The sequence below is a fragment of the Salvelinus fontinalis genome, chromosome 28 (genome assembly GCF_029448725.1).
Source record: "Salvelinus fontinalis isolate EN_2023a chromosome 28, ASM2944872v1, whole genome shotgun sequence".
NCBI lineage: Eukaryota > Metazoa > Chordata > Actinopteri > Salmoniformes > Salmonidae > Salvelinus > Salvelinus fontinalis.
In genome coordinates, this window is record NC_074692.1 from 24,096,872 (window position 1) to 24,114,804 (window position 17,933).

The following is a 17,933-nucleotide window of genomic DNA, read 5'->3' on the forward strand; positions in this document are numbered from 1 at the left end:
TCACGGCACCAATGTAACAGTATAACTTTAAACCGTCCCCTCGCCCCGACACGGGCGCGAACCAGGGACCCTCTGCACACATCGACAACAGTCACCCACGAAGCAGCGTTACCCATCGCTCCACAAAAGCCACGGCCCTTGCAAAGCAAGGGGCAACACTACTTAAGTCTCAGAGCAAGTGACGTAACTGATTGAAATGCTACTAGCGCGTACCCGCTAACTAGCTAGCCATTTCACATCCGTTACACTAGCATGCGAAAGCAAATTCAAAACTCAGGAGTGAAGACCGAAGACAGGATGCACCGGCAAAGAAGATACTTATAACGGCGCTAAATTCGGCCAGTACACAAACAAAATATAATTTTGTTTTTGTCATTGATAGTTGGAAACTTGCTTCAAACGTTACTAGCTGTTTAGAATATTTTTAACCAACTTTTGGTACATATTGTGGTAGCTAGCTTGTTAACTTAGTTACCATAATTAGTCTTGCTTGGTTTAACTTTAACTTTATGTATTAAATGCAGGGTCTCACTTGAGGTAAAGGATGGAGACTGGGGGGACCTCCTCCAGTGGGGAGGGCTTCCTTTCCAGAATGGCCCTCAACAACAACAAGGCTGGAATGGAGGGCCTTGACAGGGACAAGATAAACAATATCATCATGAAGTCCTCCAAGGTACCATGTTGAGAACTTTTGTCTGTATCCAAACACCCAAACTAACACTCGCCTAGACTCTGAGTTAATACCCTAGTTAGTTACCTTACTGTAATGTAATGGCACAGGAACTGAAAAACCCACTTGTGTTGAGGCCCAGTGTGTTCTCTTCTCACAGTGTAACATGGCCAGTTACTGGAGGTCATCAGCCTCTGTGTTTACCTTCCTCTTCTACAGGGCTCCAGGTTCTATGAGAACGAGATGAAAAAGGAACAGCAGGTGAACCAGCGCATTGAGAGGATGATGCTGCAGAAAGCACACATCACTATCCTGACCTGAAGGACAAACCCATGGCCGTGGGCTCTATGAGCATGCTGGTGAGATTTTATACAGGACTGTTAATTTGCTAGCAACCTACACTACATGGCCTAAAGTATGTGGACACCTCTTCATATTATGGAATTTGGCTATTTCAGCCACACCCGTTGCTGACAAGTGTACAAAATCGAGCACACAGCCATGCATTCTCCATAGACAAACATTGGGAGTAGAATGGCCCGTACTGAAGAGCTCAGTGACTTTCAACATGGCACCATCATAGGATGCTACCTTTCCAACAAGTCAGTTCGTAAAATTTCTGCTCTGCTAGAGCTGCCCCGGTCAACTGTAAGTGCTGTTATTGTGAAGTGGAAACGTCTAGGAGCAACAACGGCTCAGCCGCAAAGTGGTAGGCCACACAAGCTCACAGAACGGGAGCGGCAGGTGCTGAAGCGCATAACGAGTGAAAATCGTTTGTCATTGATTGTAACTCTCACTACCGAGTTGAAAACTGCCTCTGGAAGCAACATCAGCACAATAACTGTACGTCGGGAACTTACTGAAATGGGTTTCCCTGGCTGAGCAGCCGCACACAAGCCTAATATCACAATGCGCGATGTCAAGTATCGGCTGGAGTGGTGTAAAGCTCACCGCCATTGAACTCTCTGGAGTGATGAATCACGCTTCACCATCTGGCAGTCCGACAGACGAATCTGGGTTTGGCTGGGCTGTTTTTCATGGTTTGGGCTAGGCCCCTTAGTTCCAGTGAAGGAAAATGTTAACTCTAAAAGGTCCATACAGAAATGGTTTGCTGAGATTGATGTGGAAGAACTTGACTGGCCAGCACAGAGCTCTGACCTCTACCCCATCAAACACCTTTGAGATGAATTGGATTCTCTTCACAAATTCTCTTGTAGCTGAATGTAAGCAAGTCCCCGCAGCAATGTTCCAACATCTAGTGAAAAGCCTTCCCAGAAGAGTGGAGGCTGTTATAGCAGCAAAAGGGGGACCAACTCCATATTAATGCCCATGATTTTGGAAGGAGATGTTTGACGAGCAGGTGTCCACATACTTTTGGCCATACATACACTCATGTAGTGTATAAGCCCAGGCTTCTCGTGAGCGAGACAGGATTTGGAAGGCTGGCCATGCAAGACTATGGAGACAAGCAAAATAATGTATAATTATATATTATTATTATTATATAGTTTGTTATGTGATGTTAAAATAAGAAAGCCAAGCCTGTTGACTTAGTCATCCTCGCTACCCAGAGGGAGGTTCCTATCTGGCGATCTTTCTCACTGGTTCTCTTTCATGTATGAACTAGTTTATGGTGTTCTAACTGGATCTAAAAGATGGCCCATTATTGCACTACAACAATTACCTCATATTGAGCCCCAGGTTATGTCTACAACTTGTATCTGTTTTTTCCACTCTCCTCAGACAACTTCCAACTACCATGCAAGGAAGTTTGGGGTCCGTGCCGCCATGCCTGGCTTCATCGCGAAGAAGCTCTGTCCAAACCTGGTTATTGTTCCAACCGACTTTGACAAATACAGAGCAGTGAGTGCTGAAGTAAGGATCTGACACACACACACACAGTGTTTCAGTGGCCAGTGAGGCTTTTACTATATGTATAAATCCTCCCCAAACAGACATATGGGTCACTAATCATCCTATTCCTCTGCTAGGTCTGGGAGATCTTTGCAGACTATGACCCTCACTTCCTTCCCATGAGTCTGGACGAGGCCTACCTGGACATCAGAGGGCACCTGGAGCAGAGGAGGGTCTGGCCAGAGGCCCTGCGTACCCACCGTCTCCGGGCCAACGACACTGGGACAGCTACATCCGTGTCAGTGCCAGGTCAGGAGTCGGTGTCTAAATACAGTGGATTACTGTGTAATAAATGTGTCATGTTCATTTGTTACACTGTTGGATTCCTTTTTTAAACCCATTTTGCAGTTATAGGTTACATACTGTGATAAAGTTGTCATTTGTAAGACAACTGTGAGAGTCAATTGTAAGTAGTTCGAATGCGATACAAAGGCAGATAAATGTTCTATGGTAGATATAACAAAAGGAAAGAGGGTTATTAAGAGCTTAATAGCATAAGCCTCATCTAATTCTTCCTTCATTTTCTGCCTGACAGAAATTAAATTAGAAGGGATTGGAACTATGTATGTGTAGTCCCTCTCGCTTTCTCTTATCTAGTTCACTTTTGTCACCTGTCAAGTATAACAAGTGACAAGGGGGTCAGAAGATAAGAGACATGGACACACAGCTGTTTTTTTTTCACCTTTATTTAACCAGGTAGGCAAATTGAGAACACGTTCTCATTTACAATTGCGACCTGGCCAAGATAAAGCAAAGCAGTTCGACACATACAACAACACATAGTTACACATGGAGTAAAACAAACATACAGTCAATAATACAGTGAAAATAAGTCTATATACAATATGAGCAAGTGAGGTGAGATAAGGGAGGTGAAGGCAAACAAAATATATATATAAATAAAAAAATAAAAAATATATAAAAAGGCCATGGTGGCGAAGTAAATACAATATAGCAAGTAAAAAAAGAACACTGGAATGGTTGGTTTGCAGTGGAAGAAGGTGCAAAGTAGAGATAGAAATAATGGGGTGCAAAGGAGCAAAATAAATAAATACAGTAGGTAAAGAGGTAGTTGTTTGGGCTAAATTATAGATGGGCTATGTACAGGTGCAGTAATCTATGAGCTGCTCTGACAGCTGGTGCTTAAAGCTAGTGAGGGAGATAAGTGTTTCCAGTTTCAGAGATTTTTGTAGTTCGTTCCAGTCATTGGCAGCAGAGAACTGGAAGGAGAGGCGGCCAAAGGAAGAATTGGTTTTGGGGGTGACCAGAGAGATATACCTGCTGGAGCGCGTGCTACGGGTGGGCGTTGCTATGGTGACCAGCGAGCTGAGATAAGGGGGGACTTTACCTAGCAGGGTCTTGTAGATGACCTGGAGCCAGTGGGTTTGGCGACGAGTGTGAAGCGAGGGCCAGCCAACGAGAGCGTACAGGTCGCAGTGGTGGGTAGTATATGGGGCTTTGGTGACAAAACGGATGGCACTGTGATAGACTGCATCCAATTTATTGAGTAGGGTTTTGGAGGCTATTTTGTAAATGACATCACCAAAGTCGAGGATTGGTAGGATGGTCAGTTTTACAAGGGTATGTTTGGCAGCATGAGTGAAGGATGCTTTGTTGCGGAATAGGAAGCCGATTCTAGATTTAACTTTGGATTGGAGATGCTTGATGTGAGTCTGGAAGGAGAGTTTACAGTCTAACCAGACACCTAGGTATTTGTAGTTGTCCACATATTCTAAGTCAGAGCCGTCCAGAGTAGTGATGCTGGACAGGCGGGCAGGTGCAGGCAGCGATCGGTTGAAGAGCATGCATTTAGTTTTACTTGTATTTAAGAGCAATTGGAGGCTGTGAATCATCTCTCATCTCACACCTCTCTCTCTCTCTAGTTGAAGAGCAGGGTGATGGCCTACAGGAGACAGTAGAGGGTCTGTCTCCTGTCCTGTTTGAGGACAGCCCCAGCTCCTCCCCCTTTCTGCAGGATGCTCCTGGGGGCGGGGCTGGGGGAGATGTGATGGTGTTTGGGGCCTGTGCCGAGGAGGCGGTGAGAGAGATGCTCTTCCGCATCGAGCAGAAAACCACCCTTACTACCAGCGCAGGTGAGAGAGACGCTGTGTGTTCATTTTCCTCAGAGGACACATTGTCTGAGTCCCAGATAGCACCCTATTTAGATTTTAATTGAACCTTTATTTAACTAGTCAGTTAAGTTAAGTCAGTTAAGAACAAATTCTTATTTACAATGACGGCCTACACTGGCCAAACCCTCCCCTAACCCGGACGACACTGGGCCAATTGTGCGCCTCCCTATGGGACTCCTAATCACAGCCGGTTGTGATACAGGCCAGTATCGAACCAGGGTCTGTAATGACGCCTCCAGCACTTCGATGCAGTGCCTTAGACCGCTGCGCCACTCGGGAGCCCAAATTCCCTATGAAGTGTCTATTGGAACAGAGCTGAGGGTTACATAGTTGTGTGAAAATACCTCAGGGAACATTTCATATGTTACTATCCTAGTCTAACTTCATCATCCTATTCTGTATGTAGTCACATCAAGCTTGTAACACATTTGCCATGTGTCTTTTATTGGTCATTCTTCTAGGCATTGCCCCAAACATGATGCTGGCCAAGGTGTGTAGTGATAAGAACAAACCCAACGGCCAGTACAGACTCCCTCTAACCGACAGGCTGTCATGGTATTCATACAGGACCTGCCAGTCCGGAAGGTAGGCTGCTATACACCTAACCTCAGCCCCAAACCTAGACAGCCTATTAAGGGATGCTTACTTAAGGATATTTTTTATGGATCGTGTTGCAAGCTGATGGCCTACAAATAAAGATGCGTAAAATATGGTATTTTGGTGTGACAGGTATCAGACATTGGGAAAGTGACAGAGAAGATGCTGGGAGCTCTAGGTATCACCAGCTGTATCCATCTTGGCCAGGAGATGGCGTTGCTGGCCTTGCTGTTCTCTGAGACATCCTGGCACCACTTCCTCGACATCTCCCTGGGCTTGGGCTCCACACACATTGAGAGGTGCTGGCCGGGCAGGCAGAAGGGGTGGGCAGGGCAGAGAGGGGCAACTATACAGTAGATGAATCCTTCAAATGAGTTCAAGTCATCTGACTTGAGTCTGTCTGTTTTTTATTTACTTACAGGGACGGGGAGAGAAAAAGCATGAGCACAGAGGTAGTTGTTTTTCTTTTCTGGCAACATACAGTGAGCTCCAAAAGTATTTGCACAGTGACATGTTTGTTGTTTTGGCTCTGTACTCAAGCACATAGGATTTGAAATGACAGTGACTATGAGGTTAAAGTGCAGACTGTCAGCTTTAATTTGAGGTTATTATATCCATATTGGGTGAACCGTTTAGAACTGACAGAACTTTTTGTACATAGTCTCCCCATTTTAGGGAACTAAAAGTATTTTGACAAATTCACTTATGTGTATTAAAGTAGTCAAGGGTTTAGTATTTTGTTCCATATTCTTAGCACGTAATGATTACATCAAGCTTATGACTAAAAACTTGGTGAATGCTGTTGCAGTTTGTTTTTGTTGTGTTTCAGATTATTTTGTGCCGAATAGAAATTAATGGTAAATAATTTGTCATTTTGGAGTCACTTTTATTCTAAATAAGAATAGAATACTTATTTCTGAACACTTCTACATTAATATTGATGCTACCATGATTATGGATAATAATGGATGAATCGTGAATAACTATGAGTGAGAAAGTTTGAGGCCTCTCACCATTACCAATAATGGGAGGTTAGCCATTTTGGGTGGGTAACTTTCTCACTCATCAGTACCTTATCTACCATTAATTTCTATTTGGCACAAAATAATCTGAAACGCAACCAAAACAAACTGTAGAGTCACAAGCTTGATGTAGTTATTGCGTGCTAGGAATATGTGACCAAATGCTACATTTTTGACTACTTACATACGCAAGTTAATTTGGGTTGCCTGGCTACCCTGACTCCTTGCTCCAGCCAAACGCAACGCCACGCCTACGGACGTTAGTTTCTTCTCCGCAATGAGTCTGGATCTGAGTACCTCCCCGACCTTTCACCGAATGCAAACACATTCGGGGCCGTCTGAATAGTCCAGAACCCGATGGGTTGAGCCAGAACACGTGTGTAAAGTGGTGGTTTTAAAATCCGTCATTGGCTTTGATACTCTGATTAGTTAGAAACAATCTAATTGCTGACTTTGTTTTATACAACACCCCTCGTCACCACAATCGACTTCAATGATGGCATTCTCAGACTAAAGTATGTAGCGAACGACAGACCAGCGGAAGAATTTGGTGTGAGTTGTCAGGCTATAAAACAGGGGGGACTATGTACAAAAAGTTCTGTAATTTCGAAACGGTTCACCCAATGTGATCGCCTCATAATAACCAGACTGATTGCCGCTGTGCAGTGAACATTCATGTAAGCTTGCGAGATCAGGTGGCTTGCTAGGCTACCGATATGGATGAAAATCCCCTTAAATTAAAGCTGACAGTCTGCGCTTTAACCTCATAGTCATTGTTTCAGTTAAAATGCATTTATTTATTTCACATATCCAGTTCAGAGACAGAATTACAAAAAATGTCACTGTCCAAATACTTTTGGACCTTACTGTATATGTGAAATAGATAAATAATGGACATACTCTAATACTCTCCACACATCCAACATGTTTCTCTATCTCCTTCATTTTCTGTCAGGACTTTTGGAGAGATGAGTGCATTAGAGGAGCAGTTCTCTCTGTGCAGGCAGCTGTGTCAAGACCTGGCTCAGGACCTGCAGAAGGAGGCTCTCAAGGTACTCCACAGCAGTAGTTTTCAACCCTCTCCTCGGGGACCCCCCAGACGTTTCACAATGTTGTTGTAGCCCTGAACTAGCTCACCTGTTTCACCTTTTCAGAGGCTTGATGATTAGTTGACAAGTTGAATCAGTTGTGCTAGATGTGGAATAGTTCAAATACATGGAACGACTGGGGGTCCCCGAGGAGAGGTTTGAAAAGTACAGCTCGGTTCATTACAGTACACTTTTAGTAATAGTATAGGTTATTACTAGAATAGAGTGCAGTTGTGTAGCACATTTCTCCTCGCTTAGAGTATATTTACTTAAACACAAATTCACTTGGATTCATAGTAAAAATGTTTGAAATCAAAAAACGATTCCCTAGTATTTGGCTTTTTGTGGCTATTATGTGATACAAAACCGTTCTCCAGTACATGGAACTGTGTAATGGCCGGTGTTAGTATTCAGCACCATTGTGAACAGCCATTGTCTGGCTGCCTATTTTTTCTCTGTGTTCTTGGAACAGAAAGGATATTTCCTCAGAGAGGGTATTGAGAGGGTATTTTGGGGTCGTAGAACATCACAGTACCAGTGTTGGATCCCAGAATCAATCTGTCTCTAAGAAGCATCTCAAACAATTACTAGAGCGTCTGTTCCCCTCCCAATCGATAGAGAGAGCTGCCTTGGCACGGCCATCACCCCCTGGCTGAGCCCTAATGTTCTTTTGATACCTGGAGGAAATAGAAAGCCATTATGGAGAAAACCAGGGACCAGTGTGATCCTCAGCCTGGGGATTAGGCTGCTTGGGGATGATCGTCACGGTCTTAGGAAAATGTCTTTGACCCTTTTTCACTTAGTGTCATTTATCAGTCAAGTCAATGTCTGTTTTGTCCTTTGAATCCATCGCGAGTTTCAACCAGATGTATCCTGTAATTCACCATGTCATTGCTCTGTTTTCTTCCAGGGCAAGACGGTGACGTTGAAGCTTAAAAATGTCAACTTTGAGATGAAAACCAGAGCGTGGACATTGCCGTGTGCCGTTGCTACGAGTGACGAGCTCTTTGCTGTCGCTAAGGACTTGCTGAAGACTGAGATTGACAACGTCAGCCCCCAGCCACTGAGACTGAGGCTCATGGGTAATCTTAATTTACCTTCTCTCACTGGTTTAAATGGAGTATACCATTGGAAAAAAATACTTAATATGGCTGCATCCCGCTACCGGGATCGATATGACAACAGCCAGTGAAAGTGCAGGGCGCCAAATTCAAACAACAGAAATCTCATAATTAAAATTCCTCAAACATACATGTGTCTTATATAATTTTAAATGTAATCTTGTTGTTAATCCCACCAAAGTGTCCTATTTCAAAAATGCTTTTCAGCGACAGCACTACAAACGATTATGTTAGGTCACCACCAAACCACAATAAGCACAGCCATTTTTCCAGCGAAATATAGCAGTTACAAAACCAGAAAGAGATACAATTAATCACTAACCTTTGATTATCTTCATCAGTTGACACTCATAGGACTTCATGTTACACAATACATGCATGTTTTGTTTGATAAAGTTCATATTTATATATAAAAATCTGAGTTTACATTGGCGCGTTACATTCACTACTTCCAAAAACATCAAGTGATTTTGCATAGCCACATCGTTTCAACAGAAATACTCATCATAAATGTAGATGATAATACAAGTTATACACATGGAATTATAGATATACCTCTCCTTAATGCAACCGCTGTGTCAGATTTTAAAAAAACTTTACGGAAAAAGCAACCCATGCAATAATCTGAGACGGCGCTCAGAAATATAATAAAATTAGCTGCCATTTTGGAGTCAACAGAAACCAGAAAATACATGATAAATGTTTCCTTACCTTCGATGAACTTCATCATAATGCAGTCCTAGGAATCCCAGGTCCACAATAAATGCTTGATTTGTTCGATAATGTCTGTTATTTATGTCCAATTAGCTACTTTGGTTAGAGCGTTTGGTAAACAATTCCTAAGTCACAAAGCGCGTCCACTATAACGTGACGAAATGTCCAAAAGTTCCGTAACAGTCAGTAGAAACATGTCAAACGATGTACTGAATCAATCTTTAGAATGTTGTTAACATACATCTTGAATAACGTTCCAACCGGAGAATTACATGAGCGGTGGAACGGAGGTCCTCCTCATTTGAACGCGCATGGTGAAAGCATGGTCAGCTTGAGGCAGTGGTGACTAATTCCTGTCTCCTTCGGCCCCCCTTCACATTAGAGTCATCAGACAAAGTTCTATTGACTGTTGACATCTAGTGGAAGCCGTAGGAAGTGAAAACTCATCAATATCTCGCTGTAATTTCAATGAGAGCTTAGTTGAAAATCTGCCACCTCAGAAAAAATCCAAACAGGAAGTGGAACTTCTCAGGTTTTTGCCTGCCATATAGGTTCTGTTATACTCACAGACATAATTCAAACTGTTTTAGAAACTTCAGTGTTTTCTATTCAATACAAATAATAATATGCATATATTAGCAACTGGGACTGAGGAGCAGGCAGTTTACTATGGGCACCTCTGTGCACCTTTCATCCAAGCTACTCAATACTGCCCCTGCAGCCATAAGAAGTTAATATCACCATTCATGTATGTTGTATATATCAATAATATATGAAGTACTTTCTACTGATTCTGTTATTAATTCTTATCTTTAATTAAAATCAACCCTTGCGTGTCTGCAGGCATTCAAGTTTCCAGCTTTGTCAGCGCTGACGACAAGAAACCCCTGCAAAACAGCATTGTGGGATTCCTCCAGCAAGGCAGGGCTGACTCCAGTAGCTCCTCACAGATCTCCTACCACAAGCCTGTGAAAGAGCATCAACCTAAGCCTCCAGGCCTGACCCAGACCTTTCCCTGCCCTTCCCTGTTACAGCAGAGCCAGGGGCAGGAGGATCACCCCTGGGTACCCAGCTGTGGAGGTGGGGAGGACTGGGGAGCAGCAGCAGTCCTTCTTCCAAAAAACTTGCGCCCAGAGGCTGCGGCTGCAAGCTGAGAGAGAGGACCCACCAGAGGATGGAAAGTGGAACGTCTTAGAGACCAGACTGGGCCCAGCCTCATCAGCCACCAAGCCCAAACAGACACAGACACCCATTCAGAATAATCCAAATACATCAGCAGAGACACACTTCTCTATGAGTGCATTGACAGCTTCTGACAACATGACACATGCACCTACAGCCAACAGCACAGAGGCCCATGTGTCTACTTCATTGTGCTGGTCCACAGAGCCAGGGACAGACAGTCTGACCTGCCCTGTGTGCTTCAGGGAGGTGAACACCACAGACCTGACAGTCTTTTTTTATTTTATTTATTTTACCGTTATTTTACCAGGTAAGTTGACTGAGAACACGTTCTCATTTGCAGCAACGACCTGGGGAATAGTTACAGGGGAGAGGAGGGGGATGAATGAGCCAATTGTAAGCTGGGGATGATTAGGTGGCCATGATGGTTTGAGGGCCAGATTGGGAATTTAGCCAGGACACCGGGGTTAACACCCCTACTCTTACGATAAGTGCCATGGGATCTTTAATGACCTCAGAGAGTCAGGACACCCATTCTTCAACAGACATGTTGACCAGTGTCTCAGTGGGATTCCTATGGAGCACAATATTCACACAGACACAGAACTAGAGAGAGGCTCCAGTGTCTGTGAGGAGGAGGTGGCGAAAGAGAGGCAAGAGGAGAAAGAGATAGCTGAAGGGGAAAGGAGGAGGGGTTGATGGAGAAAGGTAGGGACCCACTCAGTAGGTGCATGTTGGACTCATTGGGCCTTCGATTGGACTCTAGTGCAGGTGATCATAAAGGACTACTTCTGTATGAGACTAGTACAAATAATATTTCACTAAACGCTGTGGGCCTGAACCCTGTCTGCCTTAACACTTGTCCAAATGGAGGTGTGTCTATACCTAGAGTTACAGACCCTAACATCCTGAAGGGTTCATCTCAAAGTGACCCTCGTGTTCGTCCGTTGTCCCCAGGTGGCCCTCGGCCAATGACTACGCCCAAGGTTGAGTCACATGACCCCAGAGAACCCGCCCTCACCTGCCCAGTGTGTCAGGTGACACAGGACACCGATAACCTCACCCTCTTTAACCTCTGTCTAAACCAGGAGGTCTTGCATGAGCTTGAAGGACTGGCGTCTGTGGACCGCACCACCCTCAATGCAACACCTGCTGCCCACAAAGGTCAGTGTTTCAGAGATGTTTTATTTAATAATTGATCACACATTACATGTCACCATGGGGCACCGTGTGCAGATCGATGAGGGAAAAAACAATTCAATCCATGTTAGTTTTGCAAATGACAGTATGGACTATAACTACGGCTGTTCTGATCTGTTGTTGCACATTGTTCATGAATGTGTGTCTTGTAGTTCTTATACAAGGCTAAATTTAAAGTGTATTAATATGAATAGGAAAAACACATCCCATAAACATGTAGTTCTGTCCTTGAACTGTTCTTGTCTATTAATGTGCTGTATGATGTCATGTTTTGTGTGACGACCCCAGGAAGAGTAGCTGCTGCTTTTGCAACAGCTAATGGGGATCCTAATAAAATACCAAATTGTCATTAAAATAGACCAAGAACTTTCCCACCCTGTTTTCAATGCGCTTCCAATGTCTGTCACATCCCCAGTGTTTACATGGGTCCTGTTTCTGCCTGTTTTTACTCCATATGTAATCCAGGAGATTGTGAATTGAGGTTGAGTATATTTTCTTCCAAGAAAGAGTGAAACTGACCTGGTCTAAGGGTGAAACTAGAAGAATTTGTTTGGCCACTGTGAGGCCAGTCTGTCTGTCTGTCTCAGTGACATGGTATTGTGGGGGCTGTGTATTGATTTCCTTTGACAGAGAGAAGACATCTCATTTCACACTGTGGGGCCTCCCCTGCCCTTCTCACTGCCTCTGGTAAATCACTTCTTCACCCATTCAATCCTGACAATGGAAAGAAAGTCTCTTCCAGTTTCCTCTTAACTAACTTGCCTATGAGGTTGCAGTCTGTATAGCTTTGAAAAGAACACAAATGACTAAATTGCTTGTCGAACCTAGACAGTTGTCATTCTTTTTTTCCTAATGGCTTTTCCTGTTTCCCTCCACAGAGCGAGAGCAGCCCCTGCGGAGAGCGCCACAGAAAGGCAAGAGCAAAAGGTGAGACTAGCTACATCTTCTTAGACATATCTCTGACTCAGGATGTATATATCAGAGATTGGAGTGTCACTCAGAGAGGAGAGAGAGAATTGATTAGATGTACCCATGGTTACTGACTCATCGTGTTAGGGACACCCTAGCTTTGAATTGATCAATTAACGTTGTCAATTGACTTGAAAGTCAGCACATTCACAATGGACTTAATTAAACACAAATGTTGTGTGGTAACCTCCCGGGTGGCGCAGTGGTCTAGGGCACTGCATCGCAGTGCTAGCTGCGCCACCAGAGTCTCTGGGTTCGCGCCCAGGCTCTGTCGCAGCCGGCCGCAACCGGGAGGTCCGTGGGGCGACGCACAATTGGCATAGCGTCGTCCGGGTTAGGGAGGGTTTGGCCGGTAGGGATATCCTTGTCTCAGTATGTAAAATGTAATAAAATGTATGCACTCTACTGTAAGTCGCTCTGGATAAGAGCGTCTGCTAAATGACTAAAATGTAAAATGTAATGTAAATGGTAGATTAAAACATTGACCAGAAGTTGACAAGAAGGTTCCAGATACTGGTGAAGACAGTGAGAATTGTGCAGTAAAATCAAATCAAATGTATTTATATAGCCCTTCTTACATCAGCTGATATCTCAAAGTGCTGTACAGAAACCCAGCCTAAAACCCCAAACAGCAAGCAATGCAGGTGTAGAAGCACGGTGGCTAGGAAAAACTCCCTAGAAAGGCCAAAACCTAGGAAGAAACCTAGAGAAGAACCAGACTATGAGGGGTGGCCAGTCCTCTTCTGGCTGTGCCAGGTGGAGATCATAACAGAACATGGCCAAGATGTTCAAATGTTCATAAATGACCAGCATGGTCAAATAATAATAATCACAGTAGTTGTCGAAGGTGCAACAGGTCAGCACCTCAGGAGTAAATGTCAGTTGGCTTTTCATAGCCGATCATTGAGAGTATCTCTACCGCTCCTGCTGTCTCTAGAGAGTTGAAAACAGCAGGTCTGGGACAGGTAGCACGTCCGGTGAACATGTTGAAACTGGAGCAGCAGCACGGCCAGGTGGACTGGGGACAGCAAGGAGTCATCATGCCAGGTAGTCCTGGGGCATGGTCCTAGGGCTCAGGTCCTCCGAGAGAGAGAAAGAGAGAATTAGAGACATCATACTTAAATTCACACAGGACACCGTATAAGACAGGAGAAATACTCCAGATATAACAGACTGACCGTAGCCCCCCGACACATAAACTACTGCAGCATAAATACTGGAGGCTGAGACAGGAGGGGTCAGGAGACACTGTGCCCCCATCCGATGATACCCCCGGACAGGGCCAAACAGGCAGGATATAACCCCACCCACTTTGCCAAAGCACAGCCCCCACACCACTAGAGGGATATCTTCAACCACCAACTTACCATCCTGAGACGAGGCCGAGTATAGCCCACAAAGATCTCCGCCACGGCACAACCCAAGGGGGGGCGCCAACCCAGACAGGAAGACCACGTCAGCGACTCAACCCACTCAAGTGATGCACCCTTCCTAGGGACGGCATGGAAGAGCACCAGTAAGCCAGTGACTCAGCCCCTGTAATAGGGTTAGAGGCAGAGAATCCCAGTGGAGAGAGGGGGAGAGGGGACCCGGCCAGGCAGAGACAGCAAGGGCGGTTCGTTGCTCCAGTGCCTTTCCGTTCACCTTCACACTCCTGGGCCAGACTACACTCAATCATAGGACCTACTGAAGAGATGAGTCTTCAATAAAGACTTAAAGGTTGAGACCGAGTCTGCGTCTCTCACATGGGTAGGCAGACCATTCCATAAAAATGGAGCTCTATAAGAGAAAGCACTGCCTCCAGCTGTTTGCTTAGAAATTCTTGGGACAATTAGGAGGCCTGCGTCTTGTGACCGTAGTGTAGGTATGTACGGCAGGACCAAATCGTAAAGATAGGTAGGAGCAAGCCCATGTAATGCTTTGTAGGTTAGCAGTAAAACCTTGAAAACAGCCCTTGCCTTAACAGGAAGCCAGTGTAGGGAGGCTAGCACTGGAGTAATATGATCAAATTTTGGGGTTCTAGTCAGGATTCTAGCAGCCGTATTTAGCACTAACTGAAGTTTATTTAGTGCTTTATCCAGGTAGTCGGAAAGTAGAGCATTGCAGTAGTCTAACCTAGAAGTAACAAAAGCATGGATACATTTTTTTGCATAATTTTTGGACAGAAAATTTCAGATTTTTGCAATGTTACGTAGATGGAAAAAAGCTGTCCTTGAAACAGTCTTGATATGTTCGTCAAAAGAGAGATCAGGGTCCAAAGTAACGCCAAGGTCTTTCACAGTTTTATTTGAGACGACTGTACAACCATCAAGATTAATTGTCAGATTCAACAGAAGATCTCTTTGTTTCTTGGGACCTAGAACAAGCATCTCTGTTTTGTCTGAGTTTAAAAGTAGAACGTTTGCAGCCATCCACTTCCTTATGTCTGAAACACAGGCTTCCAGCGAGGGCAATTTTGGGGCTTCACCATGTTTCATCGAAATGTACAGCTGTGTGTCATCCACATAGCAGTGAAAGTTAACATTATGTTTTCGAATGACATCCCCAAGAGGTAAAATATATAGTGAAAACGATAGTGGTCCTAAAACGGAACCTTGAGGAACACCGAAATGCACAGTTGATTTGTCAGAGGACAAACCATCCACAGAGACAAACTGATATCTTTCCGACAGATAATATCTAAACCAGGCCAGAACTTGTCTGTGTAGACCAATTTGGGTTTCCAATCTCCAAAAGAACGTGGTGATCGATGGTATCAAAAGCAGCACTAAGGTCTAGGAGCACGAGGACAGATGCAGAGCCTCGGTCTGACGCCATTAAATAATGTGCTGTGTTTCGTTCTGGCTACTTTTCCAGGACAGGCTCGTCTCCCCCGCCCCCATCTAAGAAGGCCAAAGCCCTGGGCCCAGTTCGGAACACCATCGACAAGTTCTTTAGGTGACACACCTTAGGTGACAACACACACGAAGACCAAGAGGATGGCATCTTATTCTCAGACGGTGCTGAAGACTGACTGTTACCTGGATCTCAGGTGAATGGAGTGCTGGTGACCTCAATAGAAAACATACCGACCTACCTAGTACTTCTTAGATTGCTGGGCATTTGGATTGCTTACTCAAGAATTGAAGATGCACTTTCTTATTTCTATAATGTTAGTTTTTATTTATTTTGTTCATTCTCTAATGTCATAATGGTCATAAATTGCTTGATTTATTTATTGTACTGCTCTACTTGATCATGTACTAGCTGCTGCTAAATCGAGGGGACTCTGTGTTTTTGCATCTTGTGTTTCGCACCATTTTAGATGTAAAGAAGGTGCACGATGGATGTGAAGAATAGGGGTTAAAATAACTAAACAGTATAAGATTACATTTTTTAAATACACTGAACAAAAATACACTGCTCAAAAAAATAAAGTGAACACTTAAACAACACAATGTAACTCCAAGTCAATCACACTTCTATGAAATCAAACTGTCCACTTAGGAAGCAACACTGATTGACAATAAATTTCACATGCTGTTGTGCAAATGGAATAGACAAAAGGTGTAAATTATAGGCAATTAGCAAGACACCCCCAATAAAGGAGTGGTTCTGCAGGTGGTGACCACAGACCACTTCTCAGTTCCTATGCTTCCTGGCTGATGTTTTGGTCACTTTTGAATGCTGGCGGTGCTCTCACTCTAGTGGTAGCGTGAGACGGAGTCTACAACCCACACAAGTGGCTCAGGTAGTGCAGTTCATCCAGGATGGCACATCAATGCGAGCTGTGGCAAAAAGGTTTGCTGTGTCTGTCAGCGTAGTGTCCAGAGCATAGAGGCGCTACCAGGAGACAGGCCAGTACATCAGGAGACGTGGAGGAGGCCGTAGGAGGGCAACAACCCAGCAGCAGGACCGCTACCTCCGCCTTTGTGCAAGGAGGTGCACTGCCAGAGCCCTGCAAAATGACCTCCAGCAGGCCACAAATGTGCATGTGTCAGCATATGGTCTCACAAGGGGTCTGAGTGTCTCATCTCGGTACCTAATGGCAGTCAGGCTACCTCTGGCGAGCACATGGAGGGCTGTGCGGCCCCACAAAGAAATGGCACCCCACACCATGACTGACCCACCGCCAAACCGGTCATGCTGGAGGATATTGCAGGCAGCAGAACGTTCTCCACGGCGTCTCCAGACTCTGTCACGTCTGTCACATGTGCTCAGTGTGAACCTGCTTTCATCTGTGAAGAGCACAGGGCGCCAGTGGCGAATTTGCCAATCTTGGTGTTCTCTGGCAAATTCTCTAGCTACGGATAATGAACACACTTGCATTTTATCGATGGCAATTTGAATACACAGAGATACCGTGACGAGATCCTGAGGCCCATTGTTGTGCCATTTATCCACCTACATCACCTCATGTTTCAGCATGATAATGCACGGCCCCATGTCGCATGGATCTGTACACAATTCCTGGAAGCTGAAAATGTCCCAGTTCTTCATGGCCTGCATACTCTTCAGATATGTCACCCATTGAGCATGTTTGGGATGCTCTAGATCAACGTGTACGACAGCGTGTTCCAGTTCCCGCCAATATCGAGCAACTTCAAGCAACATTGAAGAGGAGTGGGACAACAGCCTGATCAACTCTATGCGCTGCATGAGGCAAATGGTGGTTACACCATATACTGACTGATTTTCTGATCCATGCCCCTACCTTTAAAAAAAAAGTTCTGTCACCAACAGATGCATATCTGTATTCCCAGTCATGTGAAATCCATAGACTAGGGCCTAATTTATTGATTTAAATTGACTGATTTCCTTATATGAACGGTAACTCAGTAAAATCTGTGAAATTGTTGCATGTTAAGTTTATATTTTTGTTCAGTGTATTATAGTTTTGCAAAAGGAAACTTAAATATCTAAATTGTTTAAGATTATATGTAAATGTGCATTTGGTATTTAAGATTGTTTCCACAAGAATATTGCACAAAGTTACCACCATGTTGACATTTGCTGAATGAACTGAGTTGGCAATCAATTATTCTCCTTGTTAAACTTTGTAAAGTCTCTGTGTCAATGTATATGAGTATTTAATGTGTGTAGTATAAATCCATTTAAACACACCTAAGGCCTCAACTACTTTCGGAGTTTTGATTGGAGCATAGATTCATAATAATAGTATACTGTACATATAGTAGCTCAATAATCAAATACACATGAATGACTAGAGTCTGTCATAAATCTGCACTCATACAGCTCACTACTCCAGGCTTAGAGTGTAGATAAGGCAGTGCAGGTATTATTATGCACTCACTTTGACCAGAAGCGAGTCTGTGAAGGGTGTG

General features: G+C 44.2%; 1 pseudogene; it reads left to right on the forward strand.

The window, feature by feature from the left end:
• Nucleotides 1-466: 466 nt before the first annotated feature.
• LOC129826467 (DNA polymerase kappa-like) lies at nt 467-17,685 on the forward strand (annotated as a pseudogene).
• The last annotated feature ends 248 nt before the right edge of the window (nt 17,686-17,933 follow it).